Source organism: Saimiri boliviensis, chromosome 1, assembly GCF_048565385.1.
Source record: "Saimiri boliviensis isolate mSaiBol1 chromosome 1, mSaiBol1.pri, whole genome shotgun sequence".
Classification (NCBI taxonomy): Eukaryota; Metazoa; Chordata; class Mammalia; order Primates; family Cebidae; genus Saimiri; species Saimiri boliviensis.
Window position 1 is genome coordinate 67,963,047 of NC_133449.1, and position 16,388 is coordinate 67,979,434.

A 16,388-nucleotide genomic window follows, 5' to 3' on the forward strand; every position below is an offset into this window, starting at 1 on the left:
AGATCGCGCCATTGTACTCCAGCCTGGGTAACAAGAGCGAAACTCCGTCTCAAAAAAAAAAAAAAAAAAAAAAAAAAAGTAAAAAGTACAAAAATTAGCTGGTGTGGTGGCAGGCGCCTGTAATCCCAGCTACTTGGAAGGCTGATGTGGGATGATCACTTCCCTTGGATACCTTCTCTGTCTACACTCTTTTCCTAGGTGCTCTTTTTCAGTACTTTATTTTTTAGAGACAAATTCTCGATCTGTTGCTCAGGCTGAAGTGCAGTGGCATGATCATAGTTGACTGTACAGCCTTGAATTCCTGGTCTCAAGCAATCCTCCTGCCCCTCCTCAGTAGCTAGGACTACAGGTGCCCACCACCACGCCTGGCTGGGTTTTTTTTTTGTAGAGACAGGGTCTCACTATGTTGCTCAGCTGGACTTGATCAAGGCTTTAAATGCCATTATTTCCTGACAGTTCGTGAGTTTACATTATTAGCGTGGATGTCCTTCCCTGAACTCAAGACTTACATCCAGCTGTTCACTGTATATCTCCTTTTGGCTGTCTAGTAGCCTATTTAACTTATTAAAAAAACCAAAACATCTCCTCTCAAATCTACTTCTCTGGAAGGTCCTCCCCATCTCAGAGTTGTTATTCTTCTCTATATTGAATATGTAGAGTGTCTCCCTTAACTCTGTTTTTTCATTCTCCTCATCTAGTCCACTAGTAGGTCCTGTCAGCTTCACCTTAAAATATATCAAGTATTTAAACACTTCCGACCACCTGCCCTGTTGCTACTGGAATAGCTAAATGGTCTTCCTCCTTTTGCTTTTTGCCCCCTCAATCTAATTTTAACAGTGACCAGGATTATTCTTTTAAGTATGTATCAGATCAAGTCACTGCCTTGCTGAAAACTGTCACCTGGGTGCTGAGATTAAAATCCCACCCGGTTTAAAAGGTAGTATCTCTACCATGGTCTACAAGACCATATAGGATCTACACCACCATCTCCCAGCGGCTCTGACTTCATTTCCTACCACTTTCCCTGGTGCTGTAGCCACACTGGTCTCTTTTGCAGTTGCTTTAGCATGCCAGGCCTTGGGGCCTTTGTAGGTTTTTTTTCTGCCAGGAACATCATTTTTCCAGACATCAGTGTGGCATTCTCCCTTATCTCCTTCAGGTTTCTGCTCAGCTGTCACTTAACAGTGAAATATACCTTAACTGCCTTGTTTAAAATAAAAGCCATCTTTCTGCTTTCTACTTTCTCTGGGCCCCTTCTCTGTTTTATTTTTCTGCATAGCACTTACTATCTGACATACTGTTTATTCATTCATTGTTCATTATTTAGCAAGTACTTATTTTGAGTGCTGCCTACTGCATGCCAGGCATTGTGTTCTAGGGACTCTCTACCATAGTTTATTACATGTCATCCTCCACTAGGTTGTAAATTTCATGATGGTTAGGACTTTGTTTTCCTTATTGCTATAACCTCACTCCTAGAATAGTGCCTAAAACATAGGAGCTGAATGAATAAGTTTATTTAATTTTAATTTTTTTTTTTTTGAGACAGAGTTTTGCTCTTGTCCAGGCTGGAATGCAATGGCACAGTCTTAACTTACTGCAACCTCTGCCTTCAGGGCTCAAGTGATTCTCCTGCCTCAACCTCCTATGTAGCTGGGACCACGGGCACACGCCGTCACACCTGGCTAATTTTTTGTATTTTTAATAGAGGTGGGATTTCACCATATTGGCCAGGCTGGTCTTGAACTCCTGACCTCAGGTGATCTGCCAGCCTCGGCCTCCCAAGTCCCAAAGTGCTGGGATTGTAGGCATGAGCCACTGCTCCCAGCCCCATCAACCCTGGTTTTTTTTTTTTTTTTTTTTTTGGTTTTGAGATGTTGTCTCACACTGTCACCCAGGCTGGAGTGCAGTGGCATGATCTTAGCTCACTGCAACCTCCGCCTCCCAGGTTCAAGTGATTCCCCTGCCTCAGCCTCCCAAGTAGCTGGCATTACAGGTGCCTGCTACCATGCCCGGCTAATTTTGTATTTTTTGTTTTTGTAGAGACGGGGTTTCACTATGTTGGCCAGGCTGGTCTCAAACTCCTGACTTCAGGTGATCCACCTACCTTGGCCTCCCAAAGTGCTGGGATTACAGGCATGAGCCACTGTGTTGGCTGACCCTGGCTTTTTAAATAATTACTTAAAAAGCCTGTTATTAGTCTTTATTTAATTTTTTAGGTACTTTCTAGGTACCTTCTCACACAGCTGCCTCCTCTCAGGATAAGTGAAAGAGTTTCAGCTCAACCTGCATATCTAAAAGTCATCTTTCAGTAACCCTGGACACCCACTTAACTGTGTAGCCTTTAATCTCTGTGAACCCCCTCTGCACCTGTCAAATGGAGATAATGACAAATAACACCAATCTTTCTTCTTGAGAGCATTGAATGACTAATATACCAGTTTTAAGAATAGGAGAGTAGAATGAGGAAGGGAAGTAGAGGACTGACAGTTTCTTTTTAAAGTAAATACTATTGGTCTCTGCCTTATTTTGAAAAAAAAGTTTTATAAGTATTTTTTTCTAAGAGATTAATATTTTATTTTTAAAAAGAAAGACTTTAGAATATTGCTTTTTATAGAAGAATATGTTTCTAACAAATATTTTCCTTTTTCTCTTCCAGGTACTTACCCTGGATTACGTGAGGGAAATTAAATAAAAATACTGCAACCCTACTCTGAGCTACTCAATGAGGTGGTAGCTAGGTAAGAAAACAACCCTTTCCTTTTAGATGAAGTTGGAACTTAGGAGGTAGTAATTTTTAGGAGAGGCTTAAAGGAATTGATAATGGTGATAACAAAAATAATAGTAATGGCCAGCTTTGATAAACCTGGCACTGTGATAAGCACTTTATGTGGGTTGCCATCTTCTAACAACCATATGATGCTCGTACTCTGAGAAGTAGAGCAGTGTAGTAGGAGTAAAGAGCATAGACTCTCGGGTCAGACCTCCTGCACTGACATCTAAATTTTTTTTTTTTTTTTTTTTTTTTGAGACAGAGTTTCACTCTTGTTACCCAGGCTGGAGTGCAATGGCGCGATCTCGGCTCACCGCAACCTCTGCCTCCTGGGTTCAGGCAATTCTCCTGCCTCAGCCTCCTGAGTAGCTGGGATTACAGGCATGCGCCACCATGCCCAGCTATTTTTTTTGCATTTTTAGTAGAGATGGGGTTTCACCATGTTGACCAGGATGGTCTCGATCTCTTGACCTCATGATCCACCCACCTCGGCCTCCCAAAGTGCTGGCAACATGAGCCACCGCGCCCGGCCTGACATCTAAGTTTTGCCAGTAACTGACTGCGTGGCCTTGAACAAGAAAACTCTGCCTCATCTGTACAGATAGTCCTGACTTACAGTGGTTTGCCTTACAATTTTCAACTTTACAATGGTGCAAAAGCCGTATGTGTTAATTAGAAACTACACTAGGAATTCTGAATTTTGATCTTTTCCTGGCCTAGCGACACATGGTATGTTATGTTCTCATGACGCATGGCTGCAGCAACAAACAACTCCTAGTTAGCCATGCAGTCATGAAGGCAAACAACCAGTCCTGCATACTGTACTGTGTTTAATCAATTACATGAGATATTCAAGTTTATAATAGGCATTGTGTTGGATGATTTTACCCAGCTCTAGGCTAATGTAAGTGTTCTGAGTGTGTTTAAGATAGACTAGGCTAAGCTATGATGTTTGGTAGGCTAAGTGTATTAAATGTATATTTGACTTAAGGTATTCAGGATGTAACCTCATCATAAGTCAAGGAGCATCTATATCTGTACCATGAGAATAATAATAATACCTGCCTCCTAAGATGGTGGTGACAGTTAAATGACTTAAGCTATGTAAAGTGCTTAGCATAGTTCTTGGCACATACAAAGTGCTTACTCAATGTCAGCTGTTATCATAAAAATTAAAATAGTTGTTATTCTCATTTAAAAGATGGAGAAATAAAGGCTTAGAGAAATAAGACAAATAAATGAATTTGCCTAAGTCACACAGCATACAAATGATGGAACCAGTTTGCACCCAGGCAGTCAAACTCCAGAGCTTTTGCTCTTTTTTTTTTTTTTTTTTTTTTTTGAGACGGAGTTTCGCTCTTGTTGCCCAGGCTGGAGTGCAATGGCACGATCTCGGCTCACCGCAACCTCCGCCTCCTGGGTTCAGGCAATTCTCCTGCCTCAGCCTCCTGAGTAGCTGGGATTACAGGCACACGCCACCATGCCCAGCTAATTTTTTGTATTTTTAGTAGAGACGGGGTTTCACCATGTTGACCAGGATGGTCTCGATCTCTTGACCTCGTGATCCACCCGCCTCGGCCTCCCAAAGTGCTGGGATTACAGGCTTGAGCCACCGCGCCTGGCCGAGCTTTTGCTCTTAACCACTGCATCACCTTAGTAGGTTGAGGGGAAGACTGGGCAAAAACTTCACCTTGTCAAACTTGAGTATAGGTTAAAGGTTAGGCTTGAGTCCTGACTTAACGTTCATTGTGATCTTAAGCATCTTATCAATATAGCATGAGCCTTGATTATTCTCTGAATTGATTGTTCCCTAGATCCAAAGACATGAAATATAGGTTAGTTATATTCTTCTTCTGCTGGGGGTTGGGTGTTTCCTGGCCAGGAAATGGAGCTAAGCAAACATTATATCTCAGTGCTTTTTGGACCAGAAGTAAGAACTTGTCTAGCCTCTCTTGTTATTAATGCTTATTTTATTTTATTTTTTTTTTGAGATGAGGTCTGGCTCTGTCACCCAGGCTAGAGCGCAGTGGCACTATCTTGGCTCACTGTAAGCTCTGCCTCTCTGGTTCAAGTGATTCTCCTGCCTCAGACTCCTGAGTAGCTGGGATTACAGGAGCGTTCCAACATGCCTGGCTAATTTTTGTATTTTTAGTAGAGGTAGGGTTTCAATATGTTTGTCAGGCTGGTGTTGAACTCCTGAGCTCGTGATCTGCTTGCCTTGGCCTCCCAAAGTGCTGGGATTACAGGCGTGAGCCACCACATCCGGCCTTGCTTGTTTATTTATTTATTTTTTCCAAGCAATGCCCTCTATGACAGGGGCCACAGACCTTTCCTTTATTGCAAACGTGTCCCAGTCCCAGGAGGCTTGGGAAGAGTTGGAAGCAGGGGAACCCAGCGATGGGATTCCACCAAAAATGAACCATCCTGCTGTCCTGCCAGGGCCCCCACCCATAGGATGTGCCATGGGACGGCCACCGAGGGCCTGGGAGAGAGGCGGCAGGGCAGCAAGGCCAGGACAGGGATGGTCCAGCCCAAGGCAGGAGCAGGGCTGGAACTCGTCCCCAACATCCCTGGGCCCCAGCAGGTGCGCTGTATTAGAAGCAAGAGGGCTGGGTGGGTGGATGGACAGAGCCAGAATGATCCTGCCCCCACCAGCATTGCCAGGCACTGGCCTAGTGGCCCCAGGCCCTGGCAGCTAGTGTCTTCCACTGCCTTCCCCCTGCTGCTCGTGGAGACACTCAGTGCTCTGGGGAGGTCTCGGTGATGGCCCTCTCCACCTACAGGCACCAGGGCTGGATGTACATGTGCTGCATCAGGTCATCAAAGGCATCCAGCCCCTCCATCACTCGCAGCACACCATACTCCACCACATCGGCGAGGTTCAGCCTCTGGTCCCCCATGAAGGGCTGGTCCTTGTTCATAGCAGCTACCCACTTGTTGGCAGCCTCATAAAGGTCCTCACGCACATTGTCCTGGAGGTGGTGCCTGCTCTTGAGTCACTTGCTGATGAGGTACATGGCTGCCGCACCCATGTACTTGGCCATGGCACCCTCCACAGCTCCAAACTTGCCCTCAAGGACAGTGTAGTCAAAGGATGCCAGAGCCTCAGTGGGTGTGCAGTACACGTTGGGGGAGATCAGGTGCACCAGCCAGTCGTCCACCCACTGCCGCCACTTCATCTCCTCCGTCCTGACCTCCTTCCTGCCGTACACCTGCTGGGCCGCCTCCTCGTCCAGCATGAGCCAGTACTTATTGCCAAACTTGGTCACCTCCTTGCCCTGGTTGTTCACAGCCTTCATGGCTGGGTAATAGATGATGATCTCTTCCAGGGGCTGCCCTGACACCAGGTACGTCTTGAGGGCACTGATGATGACAGAGGAGTCGTTCAGTTGTGAGTTTTCTCCAACCTGGGCCACCAGGATGGCCACCTTTGTGTAGGAGGAGAACGTGATCTCAGCCCTGCGCACAGGGTTGACCTCCACCACCTGGTAGGGCAGCGCATGGAAGTCGAGGAAGGCTCGGACCTTACTGCAGAAGGGACACGTCTTGTACTGGTACAGGGTCAGCTGCAGGTGGTTGGACAGGGAGAGCTGTGCAGCTGAGTGCTCTGCATGGAGGTCCTGGGCGCGCAAGTGCCACCTCGCTGTGTGGTAAAGCCCCAGGGCTTCCCCCAGGGCAAGCGCCGCTGCCCCTAGCAGCCTTGGGCTCCACTTACGGGCGGCGGCCATGGGGCCTGGGCTGACCACCGCCCCCTCGAAGCCAGCCCGATTCTGTGTGGGGAGCAGCAGCTGGGGCGGCCACCCAGCCTCCAGGCCACAGCGCCCACGCCACCCAAGCAGCTGGGGCCATGTTTGTTCCTGCTTGTTTATATTTTTTTACATGACTGGTAATGATGAGAAGCAGAACAGTGTCCACATTGAGAATTTTCTTTTTCTCTCTCTCTCTCTTTTTTTTTTTGAGATGGAGTTTTAACTCTTACTGTCCAGGCTGGAGTGCAATAGCACAATCTTGGCTCACCGAAACCTCCACCCCCCAGGTTCAGGTGATTCTCCTGCTTCAGCCCCCCCAGTAGCTGGGATTACAGGCATGTGGCATCATGCCAGCTAATTGTCTATTTTTAATAGAGATTGGGTTTCTCCATGTTGGTCAGGCTAGTCTCGAACTCCCGACCTCAGGTGATCCACCCAGTTTGACCTGTACTGGGATTACAGGCATGAACCACTGCACCGCACTACACATTTTGAATTTTCTACATGCTGTGTACTTTACATGGATTATCTCATTTAATCCTTAAAAATAACCTAATCGTGTGTGTGTGTGTGTGTGTGTGTGTGTGTGTGTGTGTATGTATTTGTTTGAGTTGGAGTTTTGCTCTGTTGCCAGGTTGCAGTGCAGTGGCATTATCTTGGCTCACTGCAACCTGCACCTCCCGGGTTCAAGTGATTCTCTTGCCTCAGCCTTCTGAGTAGCTGGGATTATAGGCACATGCCGCTACACCTGGCTAAGTTTTTGTATTTTTAGTAGAGGCAGGGTTTCACCATGTTGGTCAGGCTGGTCTCGAACTTCTGACCTCGTCATCTGCCTACCTTGGCCTCCCAAAGTGCTAGAATTACAGGCATGAGCCACCACACCTTGTTTTATAGAGTTGAAGAGCAGTTAGGAAGCTTGCTTCAAGTTGCACAGTTAATAAGTAGTAGAGCGGGGATTTAAAAAAGGCAGTCCATCCTGAGTTCATGCTTGCTTTTTTTTTGAGACTGAGGTTCGCTTTTGTTGCCCAGACTGGAGTGCAGTGGCATGATCTTGACTCACTGCAACCTCCGACTCCCTGGTTCAAATGATTGTCCTGCCTCAGCCTGCCATGTAGCTGGGATTACAGGCACACACCTCCACGCCCAGCTAATTTTTGTATTTTTAGTAGAGACAAGGTTTCACCATGTTGGCCAGGTTGGTCTCGATCTCTTGACATTGTGATCTGCCCACCTTGGCCTCCCAAAGTGCTGGAATTACAGGCATGAGCCACAATGCCCCGGCCACCTTTTTTTTTTTTTTTTTTTGAGACGAAGTCTTGCTCTGTCGCCAGGCCTGGAGTGCAGTGGCACGACCTCTGCTCACTGCAACCTCCGCCTCCTGGGTTCAGGTGATTCTTCTGCCTCAGCCTCCCGAGTAGCTAGGACCACAGGCTTGTGCCACCACACTCAGTTAATTTTTGCATTTTTAGTAGAAACAGGGTTTCACTGTGTTGGCCAGAATGGTCTCCATCTCTTGACCTCGTGATCTGCTGGCCTTGGACTCCCCAAGTGCTGGGATTACAGGTGTGAGCCACGGTGCCCAGCCCCTCAAGTTCATGTTCTTAACCTCTGCACTCTACTGCTTGTAGTCTTTTCTTTCCTCTGTTAAGTAGGTAGTATGGACTGTGTGGTTTAAGAGGTAGTAGGGCCAGTTCTGTTTTTCTCATATGAAAACTGGGAAGATTTTGACCACTGGACTAGGAATAAAGAGGACTGTGATCTTGTCTTGACCCTGCCACCAACTTGCCATATTTAGGACTTCACTTTTTTAAGTTTTATTGTTATCATTAATTAAACAAAAGAGTTGCTCTAGATGACCTCTGAGGTCTCTTTGAACTCTGATGATCTGTAATTGATCATAGGAAGTAAGAGTAACACTTGCTTAGCTCCTTGAGTTTGGGGCAGTGGTATTTGTGAGTTCTTAGGGAGTCTGCCTTGTGCATGGAAGATGCCAGATTCTAAGGCAAGAGATGAGCTGCCTCCCTGAAGAAGGTAGATCTAGGTTCTTTTTTGAGGCTGGTTGCCAAGGGAACCCAGCCTCTGGCCACAGCGGTTAGGAATGGTTTGGTTGAGGCTTAGGTACAGATAATGAAAACAACAAGTCACAAATTTAGGTTTCATTCCTTGCCCTTTCTTCCATCTCCACGTTTCCTTTTCCTTTCCTTTTTAGGCTGCTAGTTTTAAACATGTTCATTTGTCAGATACTGTTTTAAGTATTTAAGTTATTATATCATTTTACTTTTCATAGTAATCTTATGAGGTAGGTACTATTACTCTAAATTTACGGATAGTGAAACGGAGGCAAATAGAATTAAGTAATTTGTATACATTTATTCAAGAGAAAGTAGTATCAAAGCTGTACTTTTAGCTACTAAGTTGTCCTGCCTGGTTGGATCTTTAAAAAAATAGGAGGAGGACTCCTTAGTTATTGGTGGTTTTTGTTTGTTTTGTTTTTATTTAGAATAAAAACTCAGAGCTGAAAAGAGCCTTTGAAGTAATTTGATGCAGTCTCCTTGTCTCCAGTCTGCCATCCAATTACAGGAATGCTTTCTATTATTCTCCCGACAAATGATCTTTCAGGTTCTCTTTGAATACCTCCATTAATGGGGAAGCTTACCACTTCTTTAGGATACTGTTGTTGAAAAGCTCTCATCGGTAGAAATATAATCATAATTTTTTGAGACAGGGTCTTGCTCTGTCACACAGGCTGGAGTGCGGTGTTGGATTACAGCTCACTGTAGCCTTAACCTCACTGGTACAAACGATTCTCCCCCTCCGCTTCTCCCGAATAGCTGGGACTACAGGTGCATGCCGCCATGCCTGGCTATTTTTATTTTTCATTTATTTTTTAGTTTTTTTATAAAGACAGGATTTTGCTATATTTTTCCAGACTGGTCTTGAATTCCTGGGCTCAAGCAATTCTTCTGCCTTGACCTCCTAAAGTGCTGGGATTATAGGCATGAGCCACCATGCCTGGCAAAAATTATTTTTTATTTGTTTTTATTTTATTTTACTTTTTTGAGATGGAGTCTCGCCCTGTTGCCTAGGCTGGAGTGCAGTGGCACAATCTCGGCTCACTGCAACCTCTGCCACCCGAGTTCAAGTGATTCTTTTGCCTCAGCCTCTCCAGAAGCTGGGACTACAGGCGCCCACCATCACACCCAGCTAATTTTTGTATTTTTAGTAGAGATGGTTTTACTATGTTGGCCAGGCTGGTCTTGAACTCATGACCTCAAGTGATCTGCCTGCCTCAGCTTCCCAAAGTGCTGGGATTACAGGCATAAGCCATTGCTCCTCGCCTTTTTTTTTTTTTTTTTTTTTGAGATGGAGTCTCGCTCTGTTGACCATGCTGGAGTGCACTTGTGCCATCTTGGCTCATCACAACATGTGCCTCCCAGGTTCGATCAATTCTCCTGCCTCAGCCTCCCAAGTAGCTGGGATTACAGGTGCCCACCACTACGCACAGCTAATTTTTGTATTTTTTAGTATAGACAGTGTTTTATTATTTGGCCAGGCTTGTCTTGTCCTGACTTCAAGTGATCCGCCTGCTTCAACCTCCCAAAGTGCTGGATTATAGGCATGAGTCACTGTGATCAGCTGCCTGGACTGTTTTTTATTTTTTAAGAGACAAGGTCTTGTTCTGTCACCCAGGCTAGAGTGCAGTGGTGTGATCATAGCTTACTGCAGCCTTGAACTCCTGGGCTCAAGTGATCCTCCTGCCTCAGTCTCCTGAGTAGCTGGGACTACAGGCATGTACCACCACACCTGGCTAATATAAAACATTTCCTGTAGAGGCTGGGTGTGGTGGCTCACACCTGTATTCCCGGCACTTTGGGAGGCCAAGGCTGGTGGATCACTAGAGGCCAGGAGTTTGAGACTAGACTGGCCACTGTGGCAAAACCTCATCACTACTAAAAGTACAAATTAGCCGGTAATGGTGTTTCACATGTGTAATCCTCGCTACTTGGGAGGCTGAGGCGCGAGCATTGCTTGAACCCAGGAGGCAGAGGTAGCCATGAGCCGAGATTGCGCCACTGCACTCTATCCTGGGCGACAGAGCAAGACTGTCTCGAAAAGAAAAAAGAAAAATTTCTGTAGAGACTGGATCTTGCTAGGTTGCCCGGGTGGTCTCGGACTCCTGGCCTCAAGCAGTCATCCTGCCTTAGACTTCCTGCGCTGGGATTTCAGGCATGAGCCACAGTGCCCTGCTGACAATTATTTCTTGCTTTGAATTGAAATCTAATTGAGTCTTCTTATTAATTTAATTTAAAAAATTTATTTATGTTTGAGACGGAGTCCCACTCTGTCACCCAGCTTGGAGTGCAGTGGCACGATCTCAGCTCACTGCAACCTCCACCTCTTGGGTTTAAGTGATTCTCCTGCTTTGGCTTCCCAAATAGCTGGGATTACAGGCATGTGCCACCACACCCAGCTAATTTTTGTGTTTTTAGTAGAGACAGGGTTTCACCATGTTGGCCAGGCTGGTCTTGAATTCCTGACCTCAGGTGATCTTCCCCCCTTAGCCTCCCAGAGTGTTGGGATTACACGTGTGAGCCACTGTACCCAGCCTAATTTTAGACAAGTACCCTGGAACTATACAGAATAAATATAATACATCTTCCATATGCCAACTTGTGAACCTTTGAAGATAGTCTTTCTAAGACATATTTGGAGTTTATCCTAATTCTAAACTTGTTTTCAATTCAGATCGGTCTGCACAAAAGCAATTTCTACCTCTCTCTACTTTTTAAATGCAGCCTGACAAATCTGTGCTTCACTTCTTATGATTATTTAGGTACAAGATAGGTAGGCTTTCCCTTCCTCCTTGAAGAATGGATGGATGGTGAGCTAAGTCTTTACAATTGCCTATGAGTTTGGAGGGTTTGCAGTCTACCACTTTTGTAAATCATTGGGAGGTCAGGCTGCTGCCCTGCTGCATACTCATCAGAGCTCACAAAATGGCTGGAAGTTTATCTGGGCACTTGACAAACTGCATTTACTTCATCAGGCCACTAGGTGATGAACAACTCACAAACCCAGACTACCAGGGACTGTTGTGTACAGGGCAGTTTCTGTTTATACTTGGAAGGGCCATTTGAAGTCATCTGGTCCAAACTCATTAAAAGGTTTTTGTTGGGGAGGGGAAACATATGTTTCTTATGTAGTTTGTCTTTCCTGGCTTTTGTTACAATTCAATATTAATTGCCTAGGACTTTTTTTTTTTTGTTTTTAAATAGAGTTTGTTACCCAGGCTGGAGTGCAGTGGGCGGTCTTGACTCACTGCAACCTCCGCCTCTGGGGTTCAAGCGATTTTCTTGCCTCAGCCTCCCGGGTAGCTGGGACTACAGGAATGTGCCACTATAACCAGCTAATTTTTGTATTTTCTTTTTTTTTTTTTTTTTTTTTGAGACGGAGTTTCGCTCTTGTTACCCAGGCTGGAGTGCAATGGCGCGATCTCGGCTCACCGCAACCTCCGCCTCCTGGGTTCAGGCAATTCTCCTGCCTCAGCCTCCTGAGTAGCTGGAATTACAGGCACATGCCACCATGCCCAGCTAATTTTTTTTGCACCTTTAGTAGAGACGGGGTTTCACCATGTTGACCAGGATGGTCTCGATCTCTTGACCTCGTGATCCACCCGCCTCGGCCTCCCAAAGTGCTGGGATTACAGGCTTGAGCCACCGCGCCCGGCTTGTATTTTCTTTTAATAGAAACAGGGTTTCACCATGATGGCCAGGCTGGTCTTGAACTACTGACCTCATGATCTGCCTGTCTTGGCCTCCCAAAGTACTGGGATTATAGGCGTAGGCGAACACTCCTGGCCAACTAGGACATTTCTTTGAGTGATTTTCTTAGAATTGGGGGATGGGTGGTACTTTAAAAGTCTTTGTATGCCTAATTTCTTTTTTTTTTTTTTTTTGAGACGGAGTTTCGCTCTTGTTACCCAGGCTGGAGTGCAATGGCGCGATCTCGGCTCACCGCAACCTCCGCCTCCTGGGTTCAGGCAATTCTCCTGCCTCAGCCTCCTGAGTAGCTGGGATTACAGGCACACGCCACCATGCCCAGCTGATTTTTTGTATTTTTAGTAGAGACGGGGTTTCACCGTGTCGACCAGGATGGTCTCGAACTCTCGACCTCTTGATCCACCCTCCTCGGCCTCCCAAAGTGCTGGGATTACAGGCTTGAGCCACCGCGCCCGGCTGCCTAATTTCTTTTTAATCTTCATCTATGAATGATGTTGTGGTTAGGTTTAGAATTCTTGGAATGCTAGTCCTAGTCTCAACAGAGTCTAAGCTTTCCACTGTCTTGAGTTTCTGGTGATACAGATGACAAGTCCAATGGGATTTTTTTCTTTGTAGGTAATAATCTGTTCTGTCTTTCTGGAAGTTTGTGAATTTTTGTTTATGCTTAGAGTTTCCTATGGTATGCTTAGGTATCTGTCTTTTTTTTTTTGAGACAGAGTTTCGCTGTTGTTGCTCAGTCTGGAGTGCAGTGGCACGATCCCAGCTCACTGCAACCTCTGCCTCCTGGTTCAAGTGATCCTTCTGCCTCAGCCTCCCAAGTAGCTGGGATTACAGACCTGGGCTAGCAGACCCACCTTTTTTGTATTTTCAGTAGAGATGGGGTTTTGCCATTTTGGCTAGGCTGAAGTGTATGTCTTTTTTTTTTTTTTTTTTTTTTGAGATGGAGTCTCTGTCTCTTGCCCAGGCTGGATTATAATGGCACGATCTTGGCTTACTGCAACTTCCACCTCCCAGGTTCAAGAGATTCTCGTACCTCAGCCTCCTGAGTAGCTGGAATTACAGGCACGTACCACCACACCCTGCTAATTTTTGTATTTTTAGTAGAGACAGAGTTTCACTATGTTGGTCAGACTGGTCTTGAACTTCTGACCCCATGATCTGCCTGCCTCAGCCTCCCAGAGTGCTAGGATTACAAGGCGTGAGCCACTGCGCCCGGCTTTGTAAGTCTTTTTAAAATAAACCTTGTTTGCACTTGATGAACGTTTTAGACTTAAGCACTTAAAAGTGTTTTCTCAGTTTAAGGTGTTTTATTGCTTCCCCTTCTTCTGTTTTCAACCTCCTTACTTTTAGACGAGGAAATTGAAACTGAGCTCAAAAAGGTGAAGTGACTTGTCCAAGGTCATATAGCTAGTTACAGATGAACCTCAAGCAAATGACCTGACTCCTTTGATGAACTAGACATTTATGTATTGAATATTGCTCCAGTGAGAGGGCCATTATGAACAACTTAGAAACTCTTTAGTGAGACAGGAATTTTGCCAAGGCTTTGTGGGGAGTTGAAGAAGGAAGAGGGGATAAAATTCATTATTTGTTACTCATGTGAAAGGCTAAAGAAGTCGCAAGTCCCCTGGTATCCCAGTTACTGGAGCTATTCCAAAGCTTCAAAACGTAATAAAACCAGGAAGTTGCTAGAGCACTTGGAGAATTAGATTTTTAGCAGTCAGTAGTTGGATAAATGTGGTCATGCCCTGTTGTAAATATCAGAAAACATATAAATGGTTTCTGAAGGCTTGGAGACAGACATCATAAACCATGTCTTATCAGTAGTCTGGTTTCTGTTTTGAGTTCCAACCTGGGATACTTCTTCTGGGAACCACCTGTTCCTGGCTCTGTTGATCTTTGGATTTCCCCAGCCCTTCAGTCCCTTTCAGTTTTGAAATGAAACCTACCCCAGAGGGCGAGGTCAGGTACCAAGAGGACTTTGACAGCTTACCTTGGGTTTTTTGTTTCTTTTTTTTTCCAGAGCCGTCTAGTATGTGACTCTGTGAGGTATGAGGCTCAACAGGCTGTGATACGTATTAATTGGTGGTGAATCAGCTGTTGGGTAAGGCCTGAGCTGTGTCATTTTTTGGGTAACCAGGAAAACATGACCAAATACATTGTCTTTTGTCTAAAAGAAAGTTGAAACTTAAGGGTATAATCACCAGAGAGCTGCCTATGATCTCTGCCTTTGGTTTACTGATGAAGGAAAGGCTTTAATTTGTCTTCATCTCTCCTAATTTGTAGATCCTCCTTACCTCCTTTCTATTCACATCTCTAGCTTCCTGCTGCTGCCCCAGCTACTAAACCTTTACGTAATGTGCCTTTGGAATTGCTGCTTTGGAATTGTCTCTTCTAGATACCCCTAGAAACCCCCATTCTCCAACCAGACTCACAGAATGCAGCTTGCCTCCTCCTTTTTCTGTAAACCTAGTTTCCATCAGATTGCAGCACTTTACTTGGAATCTTTACAAGTGAAACTAGCTTTTTCTTCAACCCACCCCTTACCACTTCACGCCTGACTTTGCCTGACTCTCTCCCAGCCCCATTCCTCAGCACTTCAGAGCTGCTTCCGGACTTCCAGATACTTTCAGATACCTTTTTCTCTGAAATTTCTGCTAGCCAGCAAGGCCACTTGATCACTGTCCTTGAAGCTGGCATCTATACCCGTTTCCCCTTGGTGTCTGATTTCTCCTCCTGGGGCTATAGCCCAGGCTCAGGGATTGGTGGCCTGGGCTTGCCTGGAGCCAAGGATTTGGGATAGAGTATGGAATTAGGGGGCTTGGTGTTGGCATTTCACAGGTAGTCAGATGAGAAGCCAGAATATGTGAACATCAAGGCCAGTGGAAGATGGGAAGGACAGAGAATTTAGTATCTGAAGCAAAAGAGGTCCTTTGTAATCTCCCTCTTCTGCCCATTCTTTTTGAAAAATTATTTAATTTACAGAGAATATAATAAATGATTTTTTTTTTTTTTTTTTTTTTTTTTTTTTTTTTTTTTTGAGACGGAGGTTCGCTCTTGTTGCCCAGTCTGGAGTGCAATGACATGATCTCAGCTCACTCTAACTTCCATCTCCTGGGTTCAAGCAATTCTCCTACCTCAGCCTCCCAAGTAACTGGGATTATAGGCATGTGCCACCACACCCGGCTAATTTTCTGTTTTTAGTAGAGATGGGGTTTCTCCATGTTGGTCAGGCTGGTCTTGAACACCTGACCTCAAGTGATCCATCTGCCTTGCCTCCCAAAGTGCTGGGATTACAGGTGTGAAGATTTTTTAAAAGTATCAAAACATCGTGGATCATATTTTGACTATTTCTGTCTCCCCATTTCTGTTATTTCTGTATTTAGAGGTGATTTGTTGGTGGTTTGGAATGTACCTGCCATACTTTTTTTCTGTGTGTTTGCTTACGTGTGTATGAACTCAGAAAAAATTTAAAGTGTTATTTTTGTTTTATTTCATTATGCAAATGACATAACATTTTATGTAACATTCTGGTATTTTCTTCTTTGATTTAATAACATACTTTGACAGTATTCCATATTAGTATATAAAAGCATATCTCATCCTTTGTAGAATAGATATGCTATATTTTACTTGGCTATTTTTCTGTTGAGACATTAAGGTTTTGATCACCCAGTTTTTGGGTGATCAAAACCTCTTTGGTAGCTTCAGTTTGCCATCTACACATGGATGTTTTCCAAATCTCTAGCCCAGATCTCTAGACCAGATTATCCAACTGCTTGCAACTCCACTGAGATGTCTTGCAGCCCCCAGCTTTTTCTTATTTGCTCCTTCTCCAGTGCCCAGTCATACACATTATAGACAGCATGCAGTAATGATTAATTATTCCCCAAACCCAGTAGTGATTAATTATTCCTTCCTTCCATTCCCACATCTGACAATCAGTCAATAACTAGGACTTGCCCTCCCTACCTCCTCAATGTTTCTTGAATCCAGTCACTTTCTTTCTCTATTGCTACTACTTTGTACCTTAGTTTTTAAGTTTATGAAAGTATTTGTGAGGATTAAGTGAATTAAAATATGTAA

The 16,388-nt window shown here is 44.9% G+C and overlaps 1 protein-coding gene and 1 pseudogene across 26 annotated transcripts in view; one reads left to right on the forward strand and one right to left on the reverse strand.

Annotated features, from left to right (window-relative positions):
- The window catches only part of ASPRV1 (aspartic peptidase retroviral like 1), a 147,637-nt gene that overhangs the window by 8,826 nt on the left and 122,423 nt on the right, over positions 1-16,388 (forward strand). For 19 of the 26 annotated variants that reach the window (XR_012517548.1, XR_012517530.1, XR_012517529.1 and 16 more), the window contains 2 exons: positions 2,660-2,741; positions 14,326-14,406. The exons of 3 other annotated variants lie outside the window; for them this stretch is intronic. The gene's annotated coding sequence lies outside the window, so the exon portion shown is untranslated. Of the gene's footprint in view, positions 1-2,659; positions 2,742-3,035; positions 4,188-14,325; positions 15,327-16,388 lie in introns of those variants that run through there. 4 more of the 26 variants (XR_012517535.1, XR_012517537.1, XR_012517558.1 and 1 more) reach the window with 3 other exon arrangements.
- The window catches only part of LOC101028780 (prostaglandin E synthase 2 pseudogene), a 32,223-nt pseudogene continuing 21,273 nt past the window's right edge, over positions 5,439-16,388 (reverse strand).